This window comes from Dendronephthya gigantea, unplaced genomic scaffold, assembly GCF_004324835.1.
Source record: "Dendronephthya gigantea isolate DGI-Jeju-01 unplaced genomic scaffold, DenGig_1.0 000040F, whole genome shotgun sequence".
NCBI classification, from domain to species: Eukaryota; Metazoa; Cnidaria; class Anthozoa; order Malacalcyonacea; family Nephtheidae; genus Dendronephthya; species Dendronephthya gigantea.
The window spans coordinates 816,706-842,172 of NW_021163050.1; the positions used below are offsets into that span (position 1 = coordinate 816,706).

Here is a 25,467-nt window from a genome sequence, read left to right on the forward strand (position 1 = left end):
AACCATGGAATAAATTTCTATGAGTAAATCAAAAGCAACTTACGACATGAAATATTCCTAAAAGTTTACCCATCAAGTACTAACTTTGCCTGACTTGTTTTAACTTCAGTGATCGGATGAGAACCTGTGCTTTCCAAGTGGTATGGACATAGACATCTTGTTTGAGAAAACCAGAAATTTTGATTTCTGGATATTTCTGGTGAAAGTTGAACAAAAATATTCCTTTTGGGCAAATTGATGAGAACATTGGATAATTTTGTATAAATAAATCAAAAGGAGCCCGGGACACGAAGTATTCCTAAGAGGTCACCCATCCAAGTACTAACTTCTCCTGACATGTTTTAATGTATGGATATTTTTGGTGAAAGTTTAACAAAAATATTCCTTTTGGGCAAATTGATGGGAACATTGGAATAATTTTCTTTAAATAAATCAAAAGGAGCCCACGACACGAAGTATTCCCAAAAGGTCACCCAGCAAAGTACTAACTTCGCCTGGCTTGTTTTTAACTTCGGTGATCCGACGAGAACTGGTGCTTTCCAAGTGGTATGGACGTAGACATCTGGTGTGAGAAAACAAGAGCTTTTTATCTATGAATATTTTTGGGGAAAGTGAAACAAAAATATTTCTCTTGGGCAAATTGATAAGAACATTGGATAATTTTCTATGAATAAATCAAAAGGAGCCTACAACACAAAGTATTCCCAAGAGGTCACCCATCCAAGTACTAACTTCTCCTGACTTGTTTTAATGTATGGATATTTTTGGTGAAAGTTGAACAAAAATATTCCTTTTGGGCAAATTGATGAGAACATTGCAATAATTTTCCTTAAATAAATCAAAAGGAGCCTACAACACAAAGTATTCCCAAGAGGTCACCCATCCAAGTACTAACTTCTCCAGACTTGTTTTTAACCTCGGTGATCCGACGAGAACTGGTGCTTTACAAGTGGTATGGACATAGACATATTTTGTGAGAAAACTACAGCTTTTGATCTATGAATATTTTTGGGGAAAGTTAAACAAAAATATTCCTTTTGGACAAATTAATGAGAACATTAGAATCATTTTTTGTGCATAAGTCAAAAGGAGCATATGACACAAAGTATTCCCAAGGGGTCACCCATCCAAGTACTAACTCCGCCTGACTTGTTTTAATCTATGAATATTTTTGGGGAAAGTTGAACAAAAACATTCCTTTTAGGCGAATTGATGAGAACATTGGAACAATTTTCTATGAATAAATCAAAAGGAGCCTACTACACAAGGTATTCCCAAAGGGTCACCCACCCAAGTACTAACTTCGCCTTGTCAGACGAGAACCGATGCTTTCCAAGTGGTATGGACGTAGACATCTTGTGTGAGAAAACAAGAGCTTTTGATCTATGAATATTTTTGGAAAAGTTAAACAAAAATATTCCTTTTGCACAAATTGATGAGAACATTAGAATAATTTTCTATGAAAAGATCAAAAGGAGCCTACAACACAAAGTATTCCCAAGAGGTCACCCATCCGAGTACTAACTCCGCTTGACTTGTTTTAATCTATGAATATTTTTGGGGAAAGTTACACAAAATTATTCCTTTTGGGCGAATTGATGAGAACATTGGAATATTTTTCTATGAATAAATCAAAAGGAGCCTACGACACGAAAAATTCCCAAAAGGTCACCCATCCAAGTACTAACTTCGCCTGGCTTGTTTTAACTTCGGTGATCAGACGAGAACCGGTGCTTTCCAAGTGGTATGGACGTAGACATCTTGTGTGAGAAAACAAGAACTTTGGATCTATGAATATTTTTGGGGAAAGTTAAACAAAAATATTCCTTTTGGGGAAATTAATGAGAACATTGGAATCATTTTCTGTGAATAAATCAAAAGGAGCATATAACACGAAGTATTCCCAAGAGGTCACCCATCCAAGTAGTAACTCCACCTGACTTGTTTTAATCTAAGGATATTTTTGGTGAAAATTGAACAAAAATACTCCTTTTGGGCAAATTGATGAGAACATTGGAATTATTTTCTATGAGTAAATCAAAGGAGCCTACAACACAAAGTATTCCCAAGAGGTCACCCATCCAAGTACTAACTTCTCCTGACTTGTTTTAATGTATGAATATTTTTGGTGAAAGTTGAACAAAAATATTCCTTTTGGGCAAATTGATGAGAACATTGGAATAATTTTCTTTAAATAAATCAAAAGGAGCCCACGACACGAAGTATTCCCAAAAGGTCACCCAGCAAAGTACTAACTTCGCCTGGCTTGTTTTTAACTTCGGTCATCCGACAAGAACTGGTGCTTTCCAAGTGGTATGGACATAGACATATTTTGTGAGAAAACTAGAGTTTTTGATCTATGAATATTTTTGGGGAAAGTTAAACAAAAATATTCCTTTTGTGCAAATTGATGAGAACATTGGATAATTTTCTATGAATAAATCAAAAGGAGCCTACAACATAAAGTATTCCCAAGAGGTCACCCATCCAAGTACTAACTTCTCCAGACTTGTTTTTAACCTTGGTGATCCGACGAGAACTGGTGCTTTACAAGTGGTATGGACATAGACATATTTTGTGAGAAAACTACAGCTTTTGATCTATGAATATTTTTGGGGAAAGTTAAACAAAAATATTCCTTTTGGACAAATTAATGAGAACATTAGAATCATTTTTTGTGCATAAGTCAAAAGGAGCATATGACACAAAGTATTCCCAAGGGGTCACCCACATCAGTACTAACTTCGCCTGACTTGTTTTAACTTTCGTGATAAGACAAGAACCGGTGCTTTCCAAGTGGTATGGATGTAGACATCTTGTTGGAGAAAGATCTATGAATATTTTTAAGGAAAGTTTAACAAAAATATTTCTTTTGGGCAAATTAATGAGAACATTAGAATAATTTTCTGTGGATAAATCAAAAGGAGCATATGACACGAAGTATTCCCAAGAGGTCGCCCATCCAAGTACTACTCTGCCTGACTGGTTTTAATCTTTGAATATTTGTGGGGAAAGTTGAAAAAAAATATTCCTTTGGGGCAAATTGATGAGAACATTGGACTAATTTTCTATGAATAAATCAAAAGGAGCCCACAAAACGAAGTATTTCCAAAAGGTCATTCACCTAAGTACTAACTTCGCCTGGCTTGTTTTAACCTTGGTGATCAGACGAGAACCGCTGCTGTCCAAGTGGTATGGACGTAGACATCTTATGTGAGAAAATAAGAACTTTTGACCTATGAATATTTTTGGGGAAAGTTAAACAAAAATATTCCTTTTGGGCAAATTAATGAGAACATTAGAATAATTTTCTGTGGATAAATCAAAAGGAACCTATGACACGAAGTATTCCCAAGAGGGCACCCATCCAAGTACTAACTTCGCCTGACTTGTTATAAATTTGGTGATCAGACAAGAACCTGTGCTTTCCAAGTGGTACGGACATAGACATCTTGTTTGAGAAAACAAGAACTTTTGATCTATGAATATTTTTGGGGAAACTTAAACAAAAATATTCCTTTTCGGCAAATTAATGAGAACATTAGAATAATTTTCTGTGGATAAATCAAAAGGAGCATATGACACGAAGTATCCCCAAGAGGTCACCAATCCAAGTACTAACTCCACACCTGACTTTGTTAAACATTTTATTATATCAGATCTATCCCCCTTATTCAATTACAAAGCTCTTATATAGGTACATAATATAAATTAACATAAATATAATTACCATAACTAATCACTACTACCAACACCTTCCTCTTTCTAAAAAAAAACTAAATACACAATCCAAATGTTTTTTTTTCTACATTTAAAATAAATATGAGTGTTAAATTTTCAAAGAGCTAAATTGTTATTGTACTAAAACTTGAATTGACTTAGGCTAACCTACATATTAACTATATAGTCATTAAACCTTTCCGGCATTCTTCTGTTTCTTCTCGAACGACGAAGGTGAACTTCTGGTTCTTCCCTGGACTCAACAACAGGTGACCTCATGGTTGCCTCTTCTTGTACAGTTGGAACTTTAGAGTCCTTTGATTGTTCAACATGCAACTCGTCATCCAACGTCACTTCATATTGTGTCTTGATTATTGGGTTCCATGGTTGCTCTTCTGATCTGTCTGTGGTTTCGTCGAACAAGACCCCTCTGGGTTTTCACAATAAACGATCGAGGGACCGGGTTTGAAATCACTTCACCGAACATCCAAGGTTTATGCTTGTTTGCTGGATTAGGCTTGACAAAAACTTTTTCTCCTGGTGTGAATTCCTTTAGTGGCCCTGACACTTTCTGATCGTAGTATGACTTGGACAAAACTTGTCTTCTTGCTATATCACCCAGAACCACTTTATGGTGCACCTGTTTTGGCTGTAGCTCTTTAGATAATACTGGAATAATGTCACGCAACTTCCTTGACATAAATCTTTCCGCTGGAGAAAACGTATAATTCTGCTGTGGGGTATTCCTATATGCCAGTAGTGCCAAATAGGGATCTTCATAACGAGATTTTTTTAAAATGTTCTTTGCCACCTTTACAGCTGCTTCTGCTTTTCCATTTCCTTGACTATGGTAGGGTGACGACTTAACCATTCTAAACCCATATTCCTTGGCAAATTGAGTATACTCGTGGCTGTCAAACTGCGGTCCGTTATCACTCACACACTCCTGTAGGATACGAAATCTTGCAAAGTTCTTTTTCATAGCTCTAATCACTGTTCTTGTATACGTATTCGTTAACGAGTTCAACTCAAAGAAATCACTGTAATGATCAATCGTGACAAGATATAATTCTTTCCATCAAGATGAAAAAGATCAACACTGACCTTTTGCCATGGTAGTACAGGAATCTCATGTGACTTCATAGGCTCTGCAGGTCTCTCAGCCAAATACTGGGCGCACATGCCACATGCTTGGCATGTATCCCGAATGGCTACTTGCATTCCTGGCCAAAACATAGCCTCTCTTGCTCTTCGAATACTGCTCTCCGGCCTTGGTGTGCTCGATGGATCTTTTTTAGCATTTCAGGTCTTAACGAAGTTGGAATGATCACTTGTTGTGACTTGACTAGAACTCTGTCATAGGTTGATATTTTATCTCTGAAACACCAATATGGCTTAAGTTCCCCAGGAACTGCTGAAATATCTGGAGGCCCCCCGTCTTCACCATCTGGCACAGGGCTTTTAATGTAGGATCTTTCATGGTCTCTTGTTGCACTCTCTGAAACGTATCCGATGTCAATGCTGTAGGTTTCCACTTCATTTCTGCTATCTCAATTCGGAAAACATCCCATTCTTGAGTCCTAGCCTCTGTAGGTTTTGATAATGATGCTCTGGACAAAGTGTCAGCTAAGTACATTTCCTTGCCTTTCTTGTACTGAACTGTAAAATTGTATTGCTGTAACTTTAACATCATCCTTTGTAGTCGTCGAGGCGCTTTGCACAGAGGTTTCTTGAATATTGTCTCTAACGGTTGATGATCTGTGTGGATGACAATGTTGTTCTTTCCAAAAAGGTACTGGTGCCACTTGTTCATGTACGTTACTATTGCCAAACACTCTTTTTCAATTTGGGCGTAGTTTCTCTCTGTAGAATTTAATGTGTGTGATGTGAAACATACAGGCTTTTCTTCTTGTAATAACGCTCCTCCGATTGCGTGTTCCGAGGCGTCGACTTGCAAAATAACTGGCTTCTTCACATCATAATATTGTAAAGTAGATTGAGCAGCGATGAGTTCCTTAGCTGTTTAAAAAGCCTTCTCTTGCATATTAGACCAAATGAACTCCGTATCTTGCTTTGTTAGTTCTCTAAGTGGAAGGACCATTCCACTCAGTTTCGGCGTAAATTTTGATAGATACTGGCACATGCCTAAGAAACACTGTACCCCCACTTTATTGGTTGGTTTTGGCATCTCTCTGACAGCTGTAACTTTAGATGGATCCGGAGATACCCCCGTGTCTGTGAGTTTGTGCCCCATGAACGTAACTAACTTGGATTTAAACTGGATCTTCTTCTTGGACAACCGCAAACCCAATCTACAGCATTTGTCTAACAACGCAATCAAATTTTTATCATGATCTTTCTCGGCTTCTTCTTTGTTGTCTCCGCACCCAAATATGCATATATTATCTGCAATGTTGATCACACCTTTAGGACCCTCTAAGAACTCGTGTTGTCTTCGTTGTTATTCCTCTGGTCCTGAAGAAATACCAAATGGCATACGTGTGTACCGATACAAACCGTTTGGACCTTGAAATGTAGTAAGGAATGAAGATGACTCTTCTAACTCAATTGTATGAAAAGCTTCAGATACATCAACTATTGTGAAAATCTTGGCCTTCGTCAACAGCGGAAGTTTTTCTTCTATAGTTGGTATTGTATAAACAGGTCTCTTGATCGCTTTGTTGATGGTCTGGCTTGGATCAATACAAATTCTGATCTTTCCATCTGGTTTTTCTTTGACAAGCATGTTGGAAAGCCAATCTGTCGGCTTGGACACAGGTATTATCGTACCTTCATCACACAGCCTTCGGAGCTCTTCATTAACTTTATTCAGTTTCGCAAGTGGAACACATCGCGTGGGGGCGTGTCTAGGTTGGACTGTCGGATCTACCTCGATATGCAACGGTTCTCCTAGTGATTTGCCTCTCCCTCTCTTGAACACGTTTTCATAACGCCGTAAGACAGCTTCTTTCGTAAGAAAACCCAGAGGAATAAATCAAAAGGAGCCTACGACACAAAGTATTCCCAAGAGGTCACATATTCAAGTACTAACTTCGCCTGAGTATTTTACTCCGGTGAGCAGATAAGAACCTGTGCTGTCTGAGTTGTATGGACATAGACATTTTGTTTGGGAAAAAAAGAACTTTTTATCTATGAATAGTTTTGAGGAAAGTTAAACAAAAATATTCCTTTCGGGCAAATTAATAAGAACATTGGAATAATTTTCTATCAATAAATCAAAAAGAGCCTATGACACGAAGTATTACTAAAAGGTCACCCACCCAAGTACTGACTTCACCTGACTTGTCTTAACTTTGGTGATCAGACGAAAACCGGTGTTTTCCAAGTGGTATGAACATAGACATCTTGTTTGAGACAACAAGAACTTTTGATATATGAATATTTTTGGGGAAAGTTGAACAAACAATATTCTTTTTGGGAAAATTAATGAGAACATTATAAGGACCATATGACACGAAGTATCCCCAAGAGGTCACCAATTTAAGTACTAACTCCACCTGACTTGTTTTTATGTATGGATATTTTTGGTGAAAGTTGAACAAAAATACTCATTTTGGGCAAATTGATGAGAACCATGGAATAAATTTCTATGAGTAAATCAAAAGCAACCTACGACATGAAATATTCCCAAAAGGTCACCCACCCAAGTACTGACTTCACCTGACTTGTCTTAACTTTGGTGATCAGACGAAAGCCGGTGTTTTCCAAGTGGTATGAACATAGACATCTTGTTTGAGACAACAAGAACTTTTGATCTATGAATATTTTTGGGGAAAGTTAAACAAAAATATTCCTTTTGGGCAAATTAATGAGAACATTAGAATAATTTTCTGTGGATAAATCAAAAAGAGCATATGACACGAAGTATCCACAAGAGGTCACCAATCCAAGTACTAACTCCACCTGACTTGTTTTTATGTATGGATATTTTTGGTGAAAGTTGAACAAAAATACTCCTTTTGGGCAAATTGATGAAAACCATGGAATAAATTTCTATGAGTAAATCAAAAGCAACCTACGACATGAAATTCCCAAAGGTTACCTATCCAAGTACTAACTTTGCCTGACTTGTTTTAACTTCAGTGATCGGATGAGAACCTGTGCTTTCCAAGTGGTATGGACGTAGACATCTTGTTTGAGAAAACCAGAAATTTTGATTTATGGATATTTTTGGTGAAAGTTGAACAAAATATCCTTTTGTGCAAATTGATGAGAACTTGGATAATTTGTATTAGATAAATAAAAAAGGAGCCTAGGACACTAAGTATTCCCAAAAGGTCACCCACCCAAGTACTAACTTCGCCTGACTTGTTTTAACTTTGGTGATCAGATGAGAACCTGTTCTTTCCAAGTGCTATGGACATAGACTTCTTGTTTGAGAAAACAAGAACTTTTGATCTATGGATATTTTTGGGGAAAGTTAAACAAAAATATTCCTTTTGGGAATATAATGGGAACATTGGAATAATTTTCTATAAATGAATCAAAAGGAGCATATGACACGAAGTATCCCCAAGAGGTCACCAATCCAAGTACTAACTCCACCTGACTTGTTTTTATGTATGGATATTTTTGGTGAAAGTTGAACAAAAATACTCCTTTTGGGCAAATTGATGAAAACCATGGAATAAATTTCTATGAGTAAATCAAAAGCAACCTACGACATGAAATATTCCCAAAAGGTTACCTATCCAAGTACTAACTTTGCCTGACTTGTTTTAACTTCAGTGATCGGATGAGAACCTGTGCTTTCCAAGTGGTATGGACGTAGACATCTTGTTTGAGAAAACCAGAAATTTTGATTTATGGATATTTTTGGTGAAAGTTGAACAAAAATATTCCTTTTGGGCAAATTTATGAGAACATTGGATAATTTTGTATAGATAAATAAAAAGGAGCCTAGGACACGAAGTATTCCCAAAAGGTCACCCACCCAAGTACTAACTTCGCCTGACTTGTTTTAACTTTGGTGATCAGATGAGAACCTGTTCTTTCCAAGTGCTATGGACATAGACTTCTTGTTTGAGAAAACAAGAACTTTTGATCTATGGATATTTTTGGGGAAAGTTAAACAAAAATATTCCTTTTGGGAAATTAATGGGAACATTGGAATAATTTTCTATAAATAAATCAAAAGGAGCATATGACACGAAGTATCCCCAAGAGGTCACCAATCCAAGTACTAACTCCACCTGACTTGTTTTTATGTATGGATATTTTTGGTGTAAGTTAAACAAAAATACTCCTTTTTGGCAAATTGATGAGAACCATGGAATAAATTTCTATGAGAAAATCAAAAGCAATCTATGACATGAAATATTCCCAAGAGGTTACCCATCCAAGTACTAACTTTGCCTGACTTGTTTTAACTTCAGTGATCGGATGAGAACCTGTGCTTTCCAAGTGGTATGGACATAGACATCTTGTTTGAGAAAACCAGAAATTTTGATTTATGGATATTTTTGGTGAAAGTTGAACAAAAATATTCCTTTTGGGCAAATTTATGAGAACATTGGATAATTTTGTATAGATAAATAAAAAGGAGCCTAGGACACGAAGTATTCCCAAAAGGTCACCCACCCAAGTACTAACTTCGCCTGACTTGTTTTAACTTTGGTGATCAGATGAGAACCTGTGCTTTCCAAGTGGTATTGCACGTAGACTTCTTGTTTGAGAAAACAAGAACTTTTGATCTATGGATATTTTTGGGAAAAGTTAAACAAAAATATTCCTTTTGGGAAATTAATGGAAACATTGGAATAATTTTCTATGAATAAATCAAAAGGAGCATATGACACGAAGTATTCCCAAGAGGTCACCCATCGAAGTACTAACTTCGCCTGACTTTTTTTAACTTCAGTGATCGGATGAGAACCTGTGCTTTCCAAGTGGTATGGACATAGACATCTTGTTTGAGAAAACCAGAAATTTTGATTTTTGGATATTTTTGGTGAAAGTTGAACAAAAATATTCCTTTTGGGCAAATTGATGAGAACATTGGATAATTTTGTATAGATAAATAAAAAGGAGCCTAGGACACGAAGTATTCCTAAAAGGTCACCCACCCAAGTACTAACTTCGCCTGACTTGTTTTAACTTCAGTGATCGGATGAGAACCTGTGCTTTCCAAGTGGTATAGACATAGACATCTGGTTTGAGAAAACCAGAAATTTTTATTTATGGACATTTTTGGTGAAAGTTGAACAAAAATATTCCTTTTGGGCAAATTGGTGAGAACATTGTATAATTTTGTATAGATACATCAAAAGGGGCCTACAACACGAAGTATTCCCAAGAGGTCACCCATCCAAGTACTAACTTTGCCTGACTTGTTTTAAATTTGGTGATCAGACAAGAACCAGTGCTTTCCAAGTGGTATGGACGTGACATCTTGTTTGAGAAAACAAGAACTTTTGATCTATGAATATTTTTGGGGAAAGTTAAACAAAAATATTTGTTTTGGGCAAATTAATGAGAACATTAGAATAATTTTCTGTGGATAAATCAAAAGGAGCCTACGACACGAAGTATTCCCAAACGGTCACCCACCCAAGTACTAACTTCACCTGGCTTGTTTTAACTTCCGTGATCAGACAAGATCCGGTGCTATCCAAGTGGTATGGACGTAGACATCTTGTGTGAAAAAACAAGAGATTTTCATCTATGAATATTTTTAGGGAAAGTTAAACAAAAGTATTCCTTTTGGGCAAATTAATGAGAACCGTAGAATAATTTTCTGTGATAAAATTAAAAGCAGCCTATGACACGAAGTATTCCCAAGAGGTCACCCATTCAAGTACTAAACTTCTCCTGACGTGTTTTAATCTATGGATATTTTTGGTGAAAGTTGAACAAAAATATTCCTTTTTAGCAAATTGATGGGAACATTGGAATAATTTTCTTTAAATAAATCAAAAGGAGCCCACGACACGAAGTATTCCCAAAAGGTCACCCAGCAAAGTACTAACTTCGCCTGGCTTGTTTTTAACTTCGGTCATCCGACAAGAACTGGTGCTTTCCAAGTGGTATAGACATAGACATATTTTGTGAGAAAACTAGAGTTTTTGATCTATGAATATTTTTGGGGAAAGTTAAACAAAAATATTCCTTTTGTGCAAATTGATGAGAACATTGGATAATTTTCTATGAATAAATCAAAAGGAGCCTACAACACAAAGTATTCCCAAGAGGTCACCCATCCAAGTACTAACTTCTCCAGACTTGTTTTTAACCTCGGTGATCCGACGAGAACTGGTGCTTTACAAGTGGTATGGACATAGACATATTTTGTGAGAAAACTACAGCTTTTGATCTATGAATATTTTTGGGGAAAGTTAAACAAAAATATTCCTTTTGGACAAATGAATGAGAACATTAGAATCATTTTTTGTGCATAAGTCAAAAGGAGCATATGACACAAAGTATTCCCAAGGGGTCACCCATCCAAGTACTAACTCCGCCTGACTTGTTTTAATCTATGAATATTTTTGGGGAAAGTTGAACAAAAACATTCCTTTTAGGCGAATTGATGAGAACATTGGAACAATTTTCTATGAATAAATCAAAAGGAGCCTACTACACAAGGTATTCCCAAAGGGTCACCCACCCAAGTACTAACTTCGCCTGTCAGACGAGAACCGGTGCTTTCCAAGTGGTATGGACGTAGTCTTGTGTGAGAAACAAGAGCTTTTGATCTATGAATATTTTTGGAAAAGTTAAACAAAAATATTCCTTTTGATGAGAACATTAGAATAATTTTCTATGAAAAGATCAAAAGGAGCCTACAACACAAAGTATTCCCAAGAGGTCACCCATCCGAGTACTAACTCCGCTTGACTTGTTTTAATCTATGAATATTTTTGGGGAAAGTTACAAAATTTTCCTTTTGGGCGAATTGATGAGAACATTGGAATATTTTTCTATGAATAAATCAAAAGGAGCCTACGACACGAAAAATTCCCAAAAGGTCACCCATCCAAGTACTAACTTCGCCTGGCTTGTTTTAACTTCGGTGATCAGACGAGAACCGGTGCTTTCCAAGTGGTATGGACGTAGACATCTTGTGTGAGAAAACAAGAACTTTGGATCTATGAATATTTTTGGGGAAAGTTAAACAAAAATACTCCTTTTGGGGAAATTAATGAGAACATTGGAATCATTTTCTGTGAATAAATCAAAAGGAGCATATAACACGAAGTATTCCCAAGAGGTCACCCATCCAAGTAGTAACTCCACCTGACTTGTTTTAATCTAAGGATATTTTTGGTGAAAATTGAACAAAAATACTCCTTTTGGGCAAATTGATGAGAACATTGGAATTATTTTCTATGAGTAAATCAAAGGAGCCAACAACACAAAGTATTCCCAAGAGGTCACCCATCCAAGTACTAACTTCTCCTGACTTGTTTTAATGTATGAATATTTTTGGTGAAAGTTGAACAAAAATATTCCTTTTAGGCAAATTGATGAGAACATTGGAATAATTTTCTTTAAATAAATCAAAAGGAGCCCACGACACGAAGTATTCCCAAAAGGTCACCCAGCAAAGTACTAACTTCGCCTGGCTTGTTTTTAACTTCGGTCATCCGACAAGAACTGGTGCTTTCCAAGTGGTATGGACATAGACATATTTTGTGAGAAAACTAGAGTTTTTGATCTATGAATATTTTTGGGGAAAGTTAAACAAAAATATTCCTTTTGTGCAAATTGATGAGAACATTGGATAATTTTCTATGAATAAATCAAAAGGAGCCTACAACACAAAGTATTCCCAAGAGGTCACCCATCCAAGTACTAAACTTCTCCTGACGTGTTTTAATCTATGGATATTTTTGGTGAAAGTTGAACAAAAATATTCCTTTTTAGCAAATTGATGGGAACATTGGAATAATTTTCTTTAAATAAATCAAAAGGAGCCCACGACACGAAGTATTCTTAAAAGGTCACCCAGCAAAGTACTAACTTTGCCTGGCTTGTTTTTAACTTCGGTGATCTGACGAGAACTGGTGCTTTCCAAGTGGTATGGACGTAGACATCTAGTGTGAGAAAAAAAGAGCTTTTTATCTATGAATATTTTTGGGGAAAGTTGAACAAAAATAATTCCTTTTGGGCAAATTAATGAGAACATTGGAATAATTTTCTTTAAATAAATCAAAAGGAGCCCACGACACGAAGTATTCCCAAGAGGTCACCCAGCAAAGTACTAACTTCGCCTGGCTTGTTTTTAACTTCGGTGATCAGACGAGAATCGGTGCTTTCCAAGTGGTATGGACACAGACATCTTGTTTCAGAAAACAAGAGCTTTCCATCTATGGATATTTTTGGTGAAAGTTGAAAAAAAATATTCCTTTTGGGAAATTGACGAGAACCGTGGAATATTTTTCTATGAGTAAATCAAAAGCAACCTACGACACGAAGTATTCCCAAGAGGTCGCCAATCCAAGTTGTAACTTCACCTTACTTGTTTTAACCTCAGTGATCAGACGAGTACCTGTGCTTTCCAAGTCGTATGGACATAGATTTCTTGTTTGAGAAAACCAGAACTTTTCATGTATGCATATTTTTGGTGAAAGTTTAACAAAAATATTCCTTTTGGGCAAATTTATGAGAACTTTGGAATATATTTCTATGAATAAATCAAAAGGAGCCTACGACACAAAGTATATCCCTGTTGGGCAAATTGATGAGAACATTGGAATAATTTTCTATGAATAAATCAAAAGGAGCCTACAACACAAAGTATTCCCAAGAGGTTAGCCATCGAAGTACTAACTTCGCCTGACTTGTTTTAACTTCATTGAGCAAATGAGAACCTGTGCTCTCCAAATGGTATGGACGTAGACATCTTGTTTAAGAAAACAAGAACTTTGGATTTATGAATATTTTTGGGGAAAGTTAAACAAAAATATTCCTTTTAGGGAAGTTAATGAGAACATTAGAATAATTTTCTGTGGATAAATCAAAACAACCATATGATACGAAGTATTCCAAAGAGGTCACCCATCCATGTAGTAACTCCGCCTGACTTGTTTTAATCTATGAATATTTGTGGGGAAAGTTAAACAAAAGTATTCTTTTTTGGCAAATTGATGAGAAGATTGGAAAAATTTTCTATGAATAAATCAAAAGGAGCCTACCAACACAAAGAATTCCCAAGAGGTCACCCATCCAAGTACTAACTTCGCCTGAGTTGTTTTTATTTCGGTGAGCAGATAAGAACCTGTGGTGCCAAGTTGTATGGACATTGACATTTTGTTTGAGAAAACAAGAACTTTTAATATATGAATATTTTTGAGGAAAGGAAACAAAAATATTCCTTTTGGACAAATTGATGAGAACTTTGGAATAATTTTGTATGAATAAATTAAAAGGAGCCTACAACACGAAGTATTCCCAATAGGTCACCCATCCAAGTACTAACTTCACCTGACTGTTTTAACTTTGGTAATCAGATGAAAACCTGTTTTTTCCAAGTGGTATGGACGTAGACATCTTGTTTGGGAAACAAGAACTTTTGATCTATGAATATTTTTAGGGAAAGTTAAACAAAACTATTCCTTTTGGGCAAATTAATGAGAACATTAGAATAATTTTCTGTGGATAAATCAAGAGGAGCATAAGACACGATGTATTCCCAAGAGGTCACCCATCCAAGTACTAACTTTGCCTGACTTGTTTTAATCTATGAATCTTTTTGGGGAAAGTTGAACAAAAATATTCCTTTTTGGCAAAGTGATGAGAACATTGGAATAATTTTTGACGAGAACCTGGGCTTTCCAAGTGGTATGCACATAGACATCTTGTTTAAGAAAACAAGAACTTTTGATCTATGAATATTTTTGGGGAAAGTTAAACAAAAATATTCCTTTTGGGCAAATTAATGAGAACATTAGAATAATTTTCTGTGGATAAATCAAAACGACCATATGACACGAAGTATTCCAAAGAGGTCACCCATCCAAGTACTAACTCCGCCTGACTTGTTTTAATCTATGAATATTTGTGGGGAAAGTTAAACAAAAATATTCTTTTTCGGCAAATTGATGAGAAGATTAGAAAAATTTTCTAGGAATAAATCAAAAGGAGCCTACAACACAAAGTTATTCCCAAGAGGCCACCCATCCAAGTACTAACTTCGCCTTGAGTTGTTTTTACTTCGCTGAGCAGATAAGAACCTGTGCTGCCGAGTTGTATGGGACATAGGACATTGTGTTTAGGAAAACAAGAGCTTTTGAACTATGAATATTTTTGGGGAAAGTTAAACAAAAATATTCCTTTTGGACAAATCAATGAGAACATTGGAATAATTTTCTATAAATAAATCAAAAGGAGTCTACTACACGAAGTATTCCCAAACGGTCACCCACCCAAGTACTAACTTCGCCTGACTTGTTTTAACTTTGGTGATCAGATTAGAACCGGTGCTTTCTAAGTGGTATGGAAAACAAGAGCTTTTCATCTAGAAATATTTTTTATGGAGAGTTAAACATATTCGTTTTGAGCAAATTGATCAGAACATTTGAATAACTTTCTATGAATAAATCAAAAGGAGCCTACGACACAAAGTATTCCGAAGAGGTCACCCATTCACGGACTAACTTCACATGACTTGTTTTAACGTCGGTGATCAGACCAGAACCGGTGCTTTCCAAGTGGTATGGATGTAGCCATCTTGTTTCAGAAAACAAGAGCTCTTAATCTATGAATATTTTTGCAGAAAGTAAAAAAAAATATTCTTCTTGGGGAATTAATGAGAACATTAAAATAATTTTCTGTGGATAAATCAAAAGAAGCATATGACATGAGGTATTCCCAAGAGGTCACCCACCCAAGTACTAACTTCACCTGACTAGTTTTAGCTACGATGATGAGGTGAGAACTCGTGCTTTCCAAGTGGTATGAACATAGACATCTTGTTTGATGTTACAATCAGTGCTTTCCAATCTATAAATATTTTAGCAGAAACTTTAAGAAAAATATTCTTCTTGGGCAAATGATTGAGAACATTGAAATAATTTTCTATGAATAAATCAAAAGGGGTCTACAACACAAAGTATTCCGAAGTGGTCACCCATCCATGTACTAACTTTGCCTGACTTGTTTTAACTTTGGTGATTAGACGAGAACCGGCTCTTTCCAAGGGGTATGGACGTTGACAACCTGTTTGAGAAAACAAAAGCTTTTGATCTATGAATATTTTTGGGGAAAGTTAATAAAAAAATAACAAATATTCCTTTTGGGCAAATTGATGAGAACATAAAAATAATTTTCTGTGGATAATCAAAACGAGCATATGACATGAAGTATTCCCAAGAGGTCACCTACCCAAAGTACTAACTTCACCTGACTAGTTTTAGCTTCCTGACGTCTTGTTTGTGAAAACAAGAGCTTTTGATCTATGAATATTTTTTCGGAAAGTTAAACAAAAATAACAAATATTCCTTTTGGGCAAATTGATAAGAAAATTGAAATAATTTTCTATCAATAAATCAAAAGGAGCCTACGAGACAAAGTATTCGAAAGAGGTCACCCATCCAAGTATTAACTTCGCCTGACTTGTTTAAACTTTGCTGATCCGATGAAAACTAGTGCTTTCCAAGTGGTATGGACGAAGAAGTCTTGTTTGAGAACACAAGAACTTCTTATCTATGCATATTTTTGGGGAAAGTAAAACAAAAATATTCCTCTTCGGTAAATTGATGACAACATTGGAATAATTTTCTGGGGATAAATCAAAAGGAGCCTACGACACGAAGTATTCCCAAGAGGTCACCCATCCAAGCACTAACTTTGCCAGGCTTGTTTTAACTTGCCTGACCAGATGAGAATCGGTGCTTTCCAAGTGGTATGGACGTAGAAAACCCATTTCAGAAAACAAGAACTTTTGATCTATGAATATTTTTAAGGAAAGTTAATCAAAAAATAAAAAATATTCTTTTTGGGAAAATTGACGAGAACTTTGGAATAATTTGCTATGAGTAACTCAAAAGGAGCCAACAACACAAAGTATCTAAAGTGGTCACCAATCCAAGTACTAACTTCGCCTGACTTGTTTTGACTCGGTGATCAGACAAGAACCTGTGCTTTCCAAGTGGTATGGACATAGACATGTCTTTGAGAAAACAAGAACTTTTGATGTATGAATATTTTAGGGGGAAAGTGAAATAAAATATTCCTTTTGGGCAAATTGATGAGAACATTGGAATAATTTTCTATGAATAAATCAAAGAGGCCTATGACACAAAGTATTTCCAAGAAGTCACCCATCCAAGTATTAACTTCACCTCACTTGTTTTAACTTCTGTGATCAGCCGAGAACCAGTGCTTTGAAAGTGGTATGGATGAAGACATCTTGGTGAAAGAGGATGGAACAACCCTGTTGCTCTAGAGAAATAAATCACGTTCTTCACCAGTTTCTTCATCACCTTTATTTTCAACATCTTAATCTCTTCCATCATCAGTTTATCCGACTCCTGCTCCAAATCCAACATCTTCTCCATCTTTTCTAATTCATCCATTGCATCAAATCTCCGCTTATTTGACGATAAAAAGAAAGGCCTATAATCCAGCTCCCTCGTCAGGTTCTTCACCAGTTTCACCAGCACAAGAACTTTTGATCTATAAATATTTTTTGGGAAAGTTAATAAAAAAATCACGAATATTCCTTTTGGGCAGATTTATGAGAACATTGGAATAATTTTCTATGAATAAATGAAAACGAGCCTGCAACAAGAAGTATTCCTAAGAGTCACCCATCGAAGTACTAACTTCGCCTGAGTTGTTTTAACTTCGGTGATAAAGACGAGAACCGGTGCTTTCCAAGTGTCACAATGGCGACTAGAGGGTTGAACAGACAGTTTGTTAAACCGATAGCTTATTGACCCTCTAGTGCCCAAGGGTTTCCCTGTGACGAGTAATATCATCTGGCGTTAGAGGGAATAAAATACTAAAGTGTCACATTGGCCACAAGAGGGTTGAATAGACAGTTTATTAAATAAACAGATAGCTTATTGACTCTCTAGTGCCCAAGGGTTTCCCTGTGATGAGTAAAATTGTCTGGCATTAGACGAAGTAAAATACTAAAATGTCACAATGGCCATTAGAGGGTTGAACAGACAGTTTGTTAAACAGATAGCTTATTGACCCTCTAGTGCCCAAGGGTTTCCCTGTGACGAGTAAAATCATCTGGCATTAGACGGACTAAAATACTAAAGTGTCACAATGGCCACTAGAGGGGTGAACAGACAGTTTGTTAAAAAAATAGCTTATTGACCCTCTAATGCCCAAGGGTTTCCCTTGCACGAGTAAATTCGTCTGGCGTTAGATGGAGTAAAATACTACAGTGTCACAATGGCCACTAGAGGGTTAAACAGACAGTTTGTTAAACAGATAGCTTATTGACCCTCTAGTGCTCAAGGGCTTCTCTGTGACGAGTAAAATCCTCTGGCTTTAGATGGAGTAAAATACTAAAGTGTCACAATGGATACTAGAGGGTTGAACAGACAGTTCTTTAAACAGATAGCTTATTGACCCTCTAGTGCCCAAGGGTTTCCCTGTGACAAGTAAAACCGTCTGACGTTAGACGGAGTAAAATACTAAAGTGTCACAATGGCCACTACAGGGTTGAACAGACAGTTCTTTAAACAGATAGCTTATTGACCCTATAGTTCCCAAGGGTTTCCCTGCGACGAGTAAAATCTTCTGGCGTTAGACAGAGTAAAATACTCTGGCGTTAGACGGAGTAAAATACTAAAGTGTCACAATAGCCACTAGAGGGTTGGACAGACAGTTTGTTAAACAGATATCTTATTGACCCTCTAGTGCCCAAGGGTCTCCCTGTGAGGAGTAAAATCGTCTGGCAATAGACAGAGTAAAATACTAAAGTGTCACAATGGCCACTAGAGGGTTGAACAGACAGTTCTTTAAACAGATAGCTTATTGACCCTTTAGTGTCCAAGGGTTTCCCTGTGACGAGTAAAACTGTCTGGCGTTAGACGGAGTAAAATACTAAAGTGTCACCATGGCCACTACAGGGTTGAACAGACAGTTTGTTAAACAGATAGCTTATTGACCCTCTAATGCCAAGGGTTTCCCTTGAATGAGTAAATTCGTCTGGCGTTAGATGGAGTAAAATACTAAAGTGTCACAATGGCCACTAGAGGGTTTGAACAGACAGTTTATTGAACTGATAGCTTATTGACCCTCTAGTGCCCAAGGGTTTCCCTGTGAAGATTAAATTCGTCTGGCGTTAGACAGAGTAAAATACTAAAGTGTCAAAATAGCCACAAGAGAGTTGAACAGACAGTTTGTTAAACAGATAGCTTATTGACCCTTTAGTGCCCAAGGGTTTCCCTGTCATGAGTAAAATCGTCTGGCGTTAGACTGAGTAAAATACTGAAGTGTCACAATGGCCACTAGAGGGTTGAACACACAGTTTATTTAACAGATAGCTTATTGACCCTTTATTGTTCCCAAGGGTTTCCCTGTGACTAGTAAAATCGTCTGGCGTTAGAGTAAAATACTCTGGCGTTAGACGGAGTAAAATACTAAAGTGTGACAATGGCCACTAGAGCGTTGAACAGACAGTTTATTAAATAAACAGATAGCTTATTGACCCTCTAGTGCCCAAGGGTTTCTTTTTGACGAGTAAAATCATCTGGCGTTAGACGGAGTGAAATACTAAAGTGTCACAATGGCCACTAGAGAGTTGAAAAGACAGTTTGTTAAACAGATAGCTTATTGACCCTCTAGTGCCAAAGGGTTTCCATCTGACGAGTAAAATCATCTGGCGTTAGACGGAGTAAAATACTGAAGTTTCACAATAGCCACTAGAGGGTTGAACAGACAGTTTGTTAACAGATAGCTTATTGACCCTATAGTGCCCAAGGGTTTCCCTGTGACGAGTAAAACCGTCTGGCGTTAGACGGAGTAAAATACTAAAGTGTCACAATGGCCACTACAGGGTTGAACAGACAGTTTGTTAAACAGATAGCTTATTGACCCTCTAGTGCCCAAGGGTTTCCCTGTGACGAGTAAAATCGTCTGACGTTAGACGGAGTAAAATACTAAAGTGTCACAATGGCCACTACAGGGTTGAACAGACAGTTTGTTAAACAGATAGCTTATTGACCCTCTAGTGCCCAAGGGTTTCCCTGTGACGAGTAAAATCGTCTGACGTTAGACAGAGTAAAATACTCAAGTGTCACAATGGCCACTAGAGGGTTGAACAGACAGTTCTTTAAACAGATAGCTTATTGACCCTTTATTGTTCCCAAGGGTTTTCCTTGTGACGAGTAAACCCGTCTGCCGTTAAGACAGAGTAAAATCGTCTCGTGTTAGACGGAGTAAAATACTAAAGTGTCACAATGGCAACTAGAGGGTTGAACAGACAGTTTGTTAAACAGATAGCTTATTGACCCTCTAATGCCCAAGGGTTTCCCTGTGACGAGTAAAATCATCTGGCGTTAGACGGACTAAAATACTAAAGTGTCACAATGGCCACTAAAGTGTTGAACAGACAGTTTGTTAAAAAGATAGCTTATTGACCCTATAGTGCCCAAGGGTTTCCCTGTGACGAGTAAAATCGTCTGGCGTTAGACTGAGTAAAATACTGAAGTGTCACAATGGCCACTAGAGGGTTGAACACACAGTTTATTTAACAGATAGCTTATTGACCCTCTATTGTTCCCAAGGGTTTCCCTGTGACTAGTAAAATCGTCTGGCGTTAGACAGAGTAAAATACTCTGGCGTTAGACAGAGTAAAATACTCTGGCGTTAGACGGAGTAAAATACTAAAGTGTGACAATGGCCACTAGAGCGTTGAACAGACAGTTTATTAAATAAATAGATAGCTTATTGACTCTCTAGTGCCCAAGGGTTTCTTTTTGACGAGTAAAATCATCTGGCGTTAGACGGAGTGAAATACTAAAGTGTCACAATGGCCACTAAAGAGTTGAAAAGACAGTTTGTTAAACAGATAGCTTATTGACCCTCTAGTGCCAAAGGGTTTCCATGTGATGAGTAAAATCATCTAGCCTGCAACGCAGACTATATATTGGGGTATATATAGTCTGCTAATCAGCGGAACAAAGCTTGTATGGTCACGTGGGTTTCCCGAGAAATTGTGGGACTCATTTTGATTGGTTAGCTTATAATTATGCAAAATAATCAAAATTTCAGAATATTTATTATTTTCACAAACAACATGGCGCCCTTGATCGAACCATCTTTGCTTGAAGAAGAGCACTTTTCGGAAGCTATTCGGATTGTATGCTGTTTTTTTCAAGTGGAAAGTCTTCATCAAGAGCAAGTCGAGGCACTCAAAGCCTTCTTACTCGGTAAGAATATCTTCTTTAGTGCTGGCACAGGCTACGGAAAGTCTCTAGTCTTCCAAGCGGTAATTCCTTTCCTCGCTGACCTTCTCGAAGAACAAGTCGTTGGAACTAGCATTGTCATCGTAATATGTCGGCCGCAATGTCGAGAGAATGCTTTCTTTTTACAAGATTTATATCTGACTTCTTTTCCAGCACAGAGGAACACAGCACGCACATCAACGCAGCCATTTTGTCACAAATAATTATGCAATTTGCGCGCAAATCATATACATAATCATAATTATAATAACGGAAATAATTCGAACATTCACGTGACCATACAAGCTTTGTGCCGCTGATTAGCAGACTATATATACCCCCAATATATAGTCTGCGTTGCAGGCTAAAAATCATCTGGCGTTAGACGGAGTAAAATACTGAAGTTTCACAATAGCCACTAGAGGGTTGAACAGACAGTTTGTTAACAGATAGCTTATTGACCCTATAGTGCCCAAGGGTTTCCCTGTGACGAGTAAAACCGTCTGGCGTTAGACGGAGTAAAATACTAAAGTGTCACAATGGCCACTACAGGGTTGAACAGACAGTTTGTTAAACAGATAACTTATTGACCCTCTAGTGCCCAAGGGTTTCCCTGTGACGAGTAAAATCGTCTGACGTTAGACGGAGTAAAATACTCAAGTGTCACAATGGCCACTAGAGGGTTGAACAGACAGTTCTTTAAACAGATAGCTTATTGACCCTCTATTGTTCCCAAGGGTTTTCCTTGTGACGAGTAAAACCGTCTGCCGTTAGACAGAGTAAAATCGTCTCGTGTTAGACGGAGTAAAATACTAAAGTGTCACAATGGCAACTAGAGGGTTGAACAGACAGTTTGTTAAACAGAGATAGCTTATTGACCCTCTAATGCCCAAGGGTTTCCCTGTGACGAGTAAAATCATCTGGCGTTAGACGGACTAAAATACTAAAGTGTCACAATGGCCACTAGAGGGTTGAACAGACAGTTTGTTAAAAAAATAGCTTATTGACCCTCTAATGCCCAAGGGTTTCCCTTGCACGAGTAAATTCGTCTGGCGTTAGATGGATTAAAATACTACAGTGTCACAATGGCCACTAGAGGGTTAAACAGACAGTTTGTTAAACAGATAGCTTATTGACCCTCTAGTGCTCAAGGGTTTCTCTGTGACGAGTAAAATCCTCTGGCATTAGATGGAGTAAAATACTAAAGTGTCACAATGGATACTAGAGGGTTGAACAGACAGTTCTTTAAACAGATAGCTTATTGACCCTCTAGTGCCCAAGGGTTTCCCTGTGACAAGTAAAACCATCTGGCGTTAGACGGAGTAAAATACTAAAGTGTGACAATGGCCACTACAGGGTTGAACAGACAGTTTGTTAAACAGATAGCTTATTGACCCTATTGTGCCCAAGGGTCTCCCTGTGACGAGTAAAATCTTCTGGCGTTAGACAGAGTAAAATACTCTGGCGTTAGACGGAGTAAAATACTAAAGTGTCACAATGGCCACTAGAAAATTGAACAGACAGTTTATTAAACAGATAGCTTATTGACCCTCTAGTGCCCAAGGGTTTCCCTGTGACGAGTAAAATCGTCTGGCGTAAGACGAAGGAAAATACTAAGACCAATGGCAACTATAAGTATGCCTATGTTGTCCTCTTACATCTGGTAAAATGCATATGTTTCCTCCCAGAGAAACAGGCTTACAGTGCAAAGGGGAATAGATTTTTTAATGGAATGGTAAGCAAGGAGGAAACATTCCCCTATATTTGAAAAAGGAGCAGCAAAATAGAGTACTGAAATCCATGTGGCGATCATTGGGACCAAATTTAGATGAAGTTAATGCAGAAAGGGTTGCTGGAACTTTAGAGGCAGTTGAGAGTATTTACCAGTCTATTAACAATGATTGTAATACAGGTATCAGAGGCCACAGGACTTCTTCAAAGGACAGAGAGGCTGTGGTCCAAATCACGGATGACCTTGTAAGTCAGTCTGCTTTTATCAAGACACATGGCCGAAAAGGACACCCTTCTTTTCCAGAGTTTAAAAAAAGCCTTTTTAACAACCTAGATTATCGTGACCTCCATAAATGGATAAAAGAACATGTGGAACTGTGGGGCACAATCTATGAAAAATAATTCGGCATTCAAAACATATTGTTAACGTTAATCTTTAATTACAACTTAGGCCTTACTGTACGAGTGCACCATATTTGGAATCCAGCCAGATTTGGGGAATATTTCGGCCGCATTTGAAAATTGATAAAATGTGTGTTATTTGTTCTTTTATGTCATTATTTCATTGCCATAGATAACATTACGACAACAAAATAGCAATTTTTTGGTTCATTTTTTCAATGATTGTTAATATGTTTGATTCAAGCTTGATTCTTAATTGATTCTATTTACATATTCTCTGGTGATTCAATTTAATTATCACTGTAATTACTGTCATCGTTGCTATCACTGTCATAAAATTGGCATTCATCAAAATTAAACCCAGTGTGGGTGTCAAGACAAGGCATAAGGCTAAACAACTCTAGTGTTGCCTCTAGGTCAGGTATGTCTAAAAATATCTCTTGTATGATCTCTAAAACGTGTACAGCATTTCTAACTGAAAATACAGGAAAATTAAAAAGAATATCGTCAATGGTAAATATGGATGAGCATTTGCTTACAACATCAGTTATCAATTAATTGTTTTGAATAGCCATGACTTGATGTGTGGTCAATTGAAAATCCCTGTTTGTTCATGTCCATGGCAATCTCTTCCAAAGCCTCGGAGAGATCTTGACGATCAATGTCAGATACATCCCTAGTTCTTGGTGATGATTCTTTGGAAACTGTGGCATGCTTTTTAAATGGCCAGACCTCTGCATTACACAAATCGCCATCACATTGGCAACTTTTAAAACAAAATGAGCAGCAGTCATGAGCAGGGGACAATGGTTTTATGTTTTTAACTAATGATTCATATGCAGCCACACGAAGACATCCTTCACTTCTTAAAAAATGCTTTACTTCTACTACACATGGTCCAATTTCCTGTCCATGGTAAAGGCATACCACATGTGACAATTGTCCATCTCGCCCAGCTTCTTGGTGGAAATCTAACAGTGATCTTGCTGCTCCCCATGTTACAATATACCGGATATCCGGGAAATTAACTCCCATACACAATGCAGTAGTCGCAATGACTATTCTTTTCAGGCCACCATCTTTTTCCTTCAGCTAACTGGTTATGCGCTCCTTATTCTGTTCCCAGGAATTTGAATGATAAATTCCCAAAAAACAGTTCTCAGGATCCTTAATTTGCTGGTCATATGCACTGGCACCAAGCTTGCAAAGTAGATAATTGGTTACCTTTGTGATTTCATTAATAGTGTTACAGAACACAAGAGTTTTTGGTGTCTTTTTACCATGCTGCTTTACCAAATCTATAAGCCATTGTAACTTCCCCAACTGGTCTTCCTTTTTAGTGCAAAGTTTGAGAAACTTTGCAGTATTGTGATGAGTGGCGAAAATTCAAACGAGTCAGTAAGTCAGTCAGACAGTCAGTCAGACAGTCAGTCATAGTGTAAACTTTATGGGGGGTGCTATGATATATGTTTGTTATGCTCTATTGTACTTATTCAGTCCTTTTCAGGTTATTTAATTAATTTCAGTTGTTTTATTTATGTAATCTTAATAAGGCTCACAAAAATCTTGAGGAATCTTTGTTGTTATTGTAAGTTTTATAACATTCGTTTCTCGTATTGTCGGTATTGCGTAAAGGAAAATAACTTCATTTACCCCCCGGAACACCCGATGCGTTCTTTCGAAACGCAAAAAATGCGTATTGTGTTCTAGTAAAGTCATAGATGATTCACGCAGTTGATATATTACGAAGGAGCGAGAAAGTGTTGTTTCCTAACATTTCACAGGTGCATTTTGAGTAAATCTTCGATAATCTACGGAATATTAAAAATTGTTCTATGCATCACAGGCATTCAATTTGATACCGATATTATTTTGACGATATATTCATTGTACAGAGCTACGAAGGAGCGAGACGTTTTCAAATTTTAATGCTATATTTAAAAAACATTTTGTGTAAGTTGAGTATTTTTGTATGTATTTACCGATGCATTAATACGAGTTTGTCGTTGAGTTAAGTGCCAAGAGTAAACAGTATATTTATTAAACAGAAAAATAGAATGGAGCAAGGCAGTGTTAATTTCAATTGTATAATATAAACACAATTCGGCTGTGAATTATGACAACTGAATCTGAGATTCTACGCGATACTGTTTATGGACATTTCAAATAAATACTATTAGAGGAAATTAGACGGCATATTCATTTTAAAGCGACTGTATATTGTGTTATATCACAGCCCCTG

General features: G+C 37.1%; 2 non-coding genes and 25 pseudogenes across 2 annotated transcripts; all 27 read right to left on the reverse strand.

Annotated features, from left to right (window-relative positions):
- Positions 1 to 440: 440 nt before the first annotated feature.
- LOC114526682 lies at positions 441 to 560 on the reverse strand (annotated as a pseudogene).
- A 286-nt stretch (positions 561 to 846) lies between these two features.
- On the reverse strand, positions 847 to 966 carry LOC114526696 (annotated as a pseudogene).
- A 673-nt stretch (positions 967 to 1,639) lies between these two features.
- Positions 1,640 to 1,758, reverse strand: LOC114526677. The gene has a single exon (XR_003687361.1). It is a non-coding gene; the product is annotated as a 5S ribosomal RNA (ribosomal RNA).
- A 449-nt stretch (positions 1,759 to 2,207) lies between these two features.
- LOC114526715 lies at positions 2,208 to 2,327 on the reverse strand (annotated as a pseudogene).
- Positions 2,328 to 2,450: 123 nt separating this feature from the next.
- Positions 2,451 to 2,570, reverse strand: LOC114526707 (annotated as a pseudogene).
- Positions 2,571 to 3,330: 760 nt separating this feature from the next.
- LOC114526718 lies at positions 3,331 to 3,449 on the reverse strand (annotated as a pseudogene).
- A 3,515-nt stretch (positions 3,450 to 6,964) lies between these two features.
- LOC114526698 lies at positions 6,965 to 7,083 on the reverse strand (annotated as a pseudogene).
- A 264-nt stretch (positions 7,084 to 7,347) lies between these two features.
- Positions 7,348 to 7,466, reverse strand: LOC114526693 (annotated as a pseudogene).
- Positions 7,467 to 7,990: 524 nt separating this feature from the next.
- LOC114526702 lies at positions 7,991 to 8,109 on the reverse strand (annotated as a pseudogene).
- A 286-nt stretch (positions 8,110 to 8,395) lies between these two features.
- Positions 8,396 to 8,514, reverse strand: LOC114526704 (annotated as a pseudogene).
- Positions 8,515 to 8,637: 123 nt separating this feature from the next.
- LOC114526690 lies at positions 8,638 to 8,756 on the reverse strand (annotated as a pseudogene).
- Positions 8,757 to 9,042: 286 nt separating this feature from the next.
- LOC114526687 lies at positions 9,043 to 9,161 on the reverse strand (annotated as a pseudogene).
- A 123-nt stretch (positions 9,162 to 9,284) lies between these two features.
- Positions 9,285 to 9,404, reverse strand: LOC114526685 (annotated as a pseudogene).
- Positions 9,405 to 9,527: 123 nt separating this feature from the next.
- On the reverse strand, positions 9,528 to 9,646 carry LOC114526723 (annotated as a pseudogene).
- A 123-nt stretch (positions 9,647 to 9,769) lies between these two features.
- On the reverse strand, positions 9,770 to 9,888 carry LOC114526680 (annotated as a pseudogene).
- A 123-nt stretch (positions 9,889 to 10,011) lies between these two features.
- LOC114526703 lies at positions 10,012 to 10,130 on the reverse strand (annotated as a pseudogene).
- A 123-nt stretch (positions 10,131 to 10,253) lies between these two features.
- Positions 10,254 to 10,372, reverse strand: LOC114526694 (annotated as a pseudogene).
- Positions 10,373 to 10,660: 288 nt separating this feature from the next.
- Positions 10,661 to 10,780, reverse strand: LOC114526722 (annotated as a pseudogene).
- Positions 10,781 to 10,903: 123 nt separating this feature from the next.
- LOC114526697 lies at positions 10,904 to 11,023 on the reverse strand (annotated as a pseudogene).
- A 656-nt stretch (positions 11,024 to 11,679) lies between these two features.
- Positions 11,680 to 11,798, reverse strand: LOC114526689. The gene has a single exon (XR_003687362.1). It is a non-coding gene; the product is annotated as a 5S ribosomal RNA (ribosomal RNA).
- A 449-nt stretch (positions 11,799 to 12,247) lies between these two features.
- Positions 12,248 to 12,367, reverse strand: LOC114526716 (annotated as a pseudogene).
- A 287-nt stretch (positions 12,368 to 12,654) lies between these two features.
- LOC114526695 lies at positions 12,655 to 12,774 on the reverse strand (annotated as a pseudogene).
- A 125-nt stretch (positions 12,775 to 12,899) lies between these two features.
- Positions 12,900 to 13,019, reverse strand: LOC114526686 (annotated as a pseudogene).
- A 445-nt stretch (positions 13,020 to 13,464) lies between these two features.
- On the reverse strand, positions 13,465 to 13,583 carry LOC114526724 (annotated as a pseudogene).
- A 529-nt stretch (positions 13,584 to 14,112) lies between these two features.
- Positions 14,113 to 14,230, reverse strand: LOC114526719 (annotated as a pseudogene).
- Positions 14,231 to 15,070: 840 nt separating this feature from the next.
- On the reverse strand, positions 15,071 to 15,189 carry LOC114526713 (annotated as a pseudogene).
- Positions 15,190 to 15,778: 589 nt separating this feature from the next.
- LOC114526709 lies at positions 15,779 to 15,897 on the reverse strand (annotated as a pseudogene).
- Between the last annotated feature and the right edge of the window lie 9,570 nt (positions 15,898 to 25,467).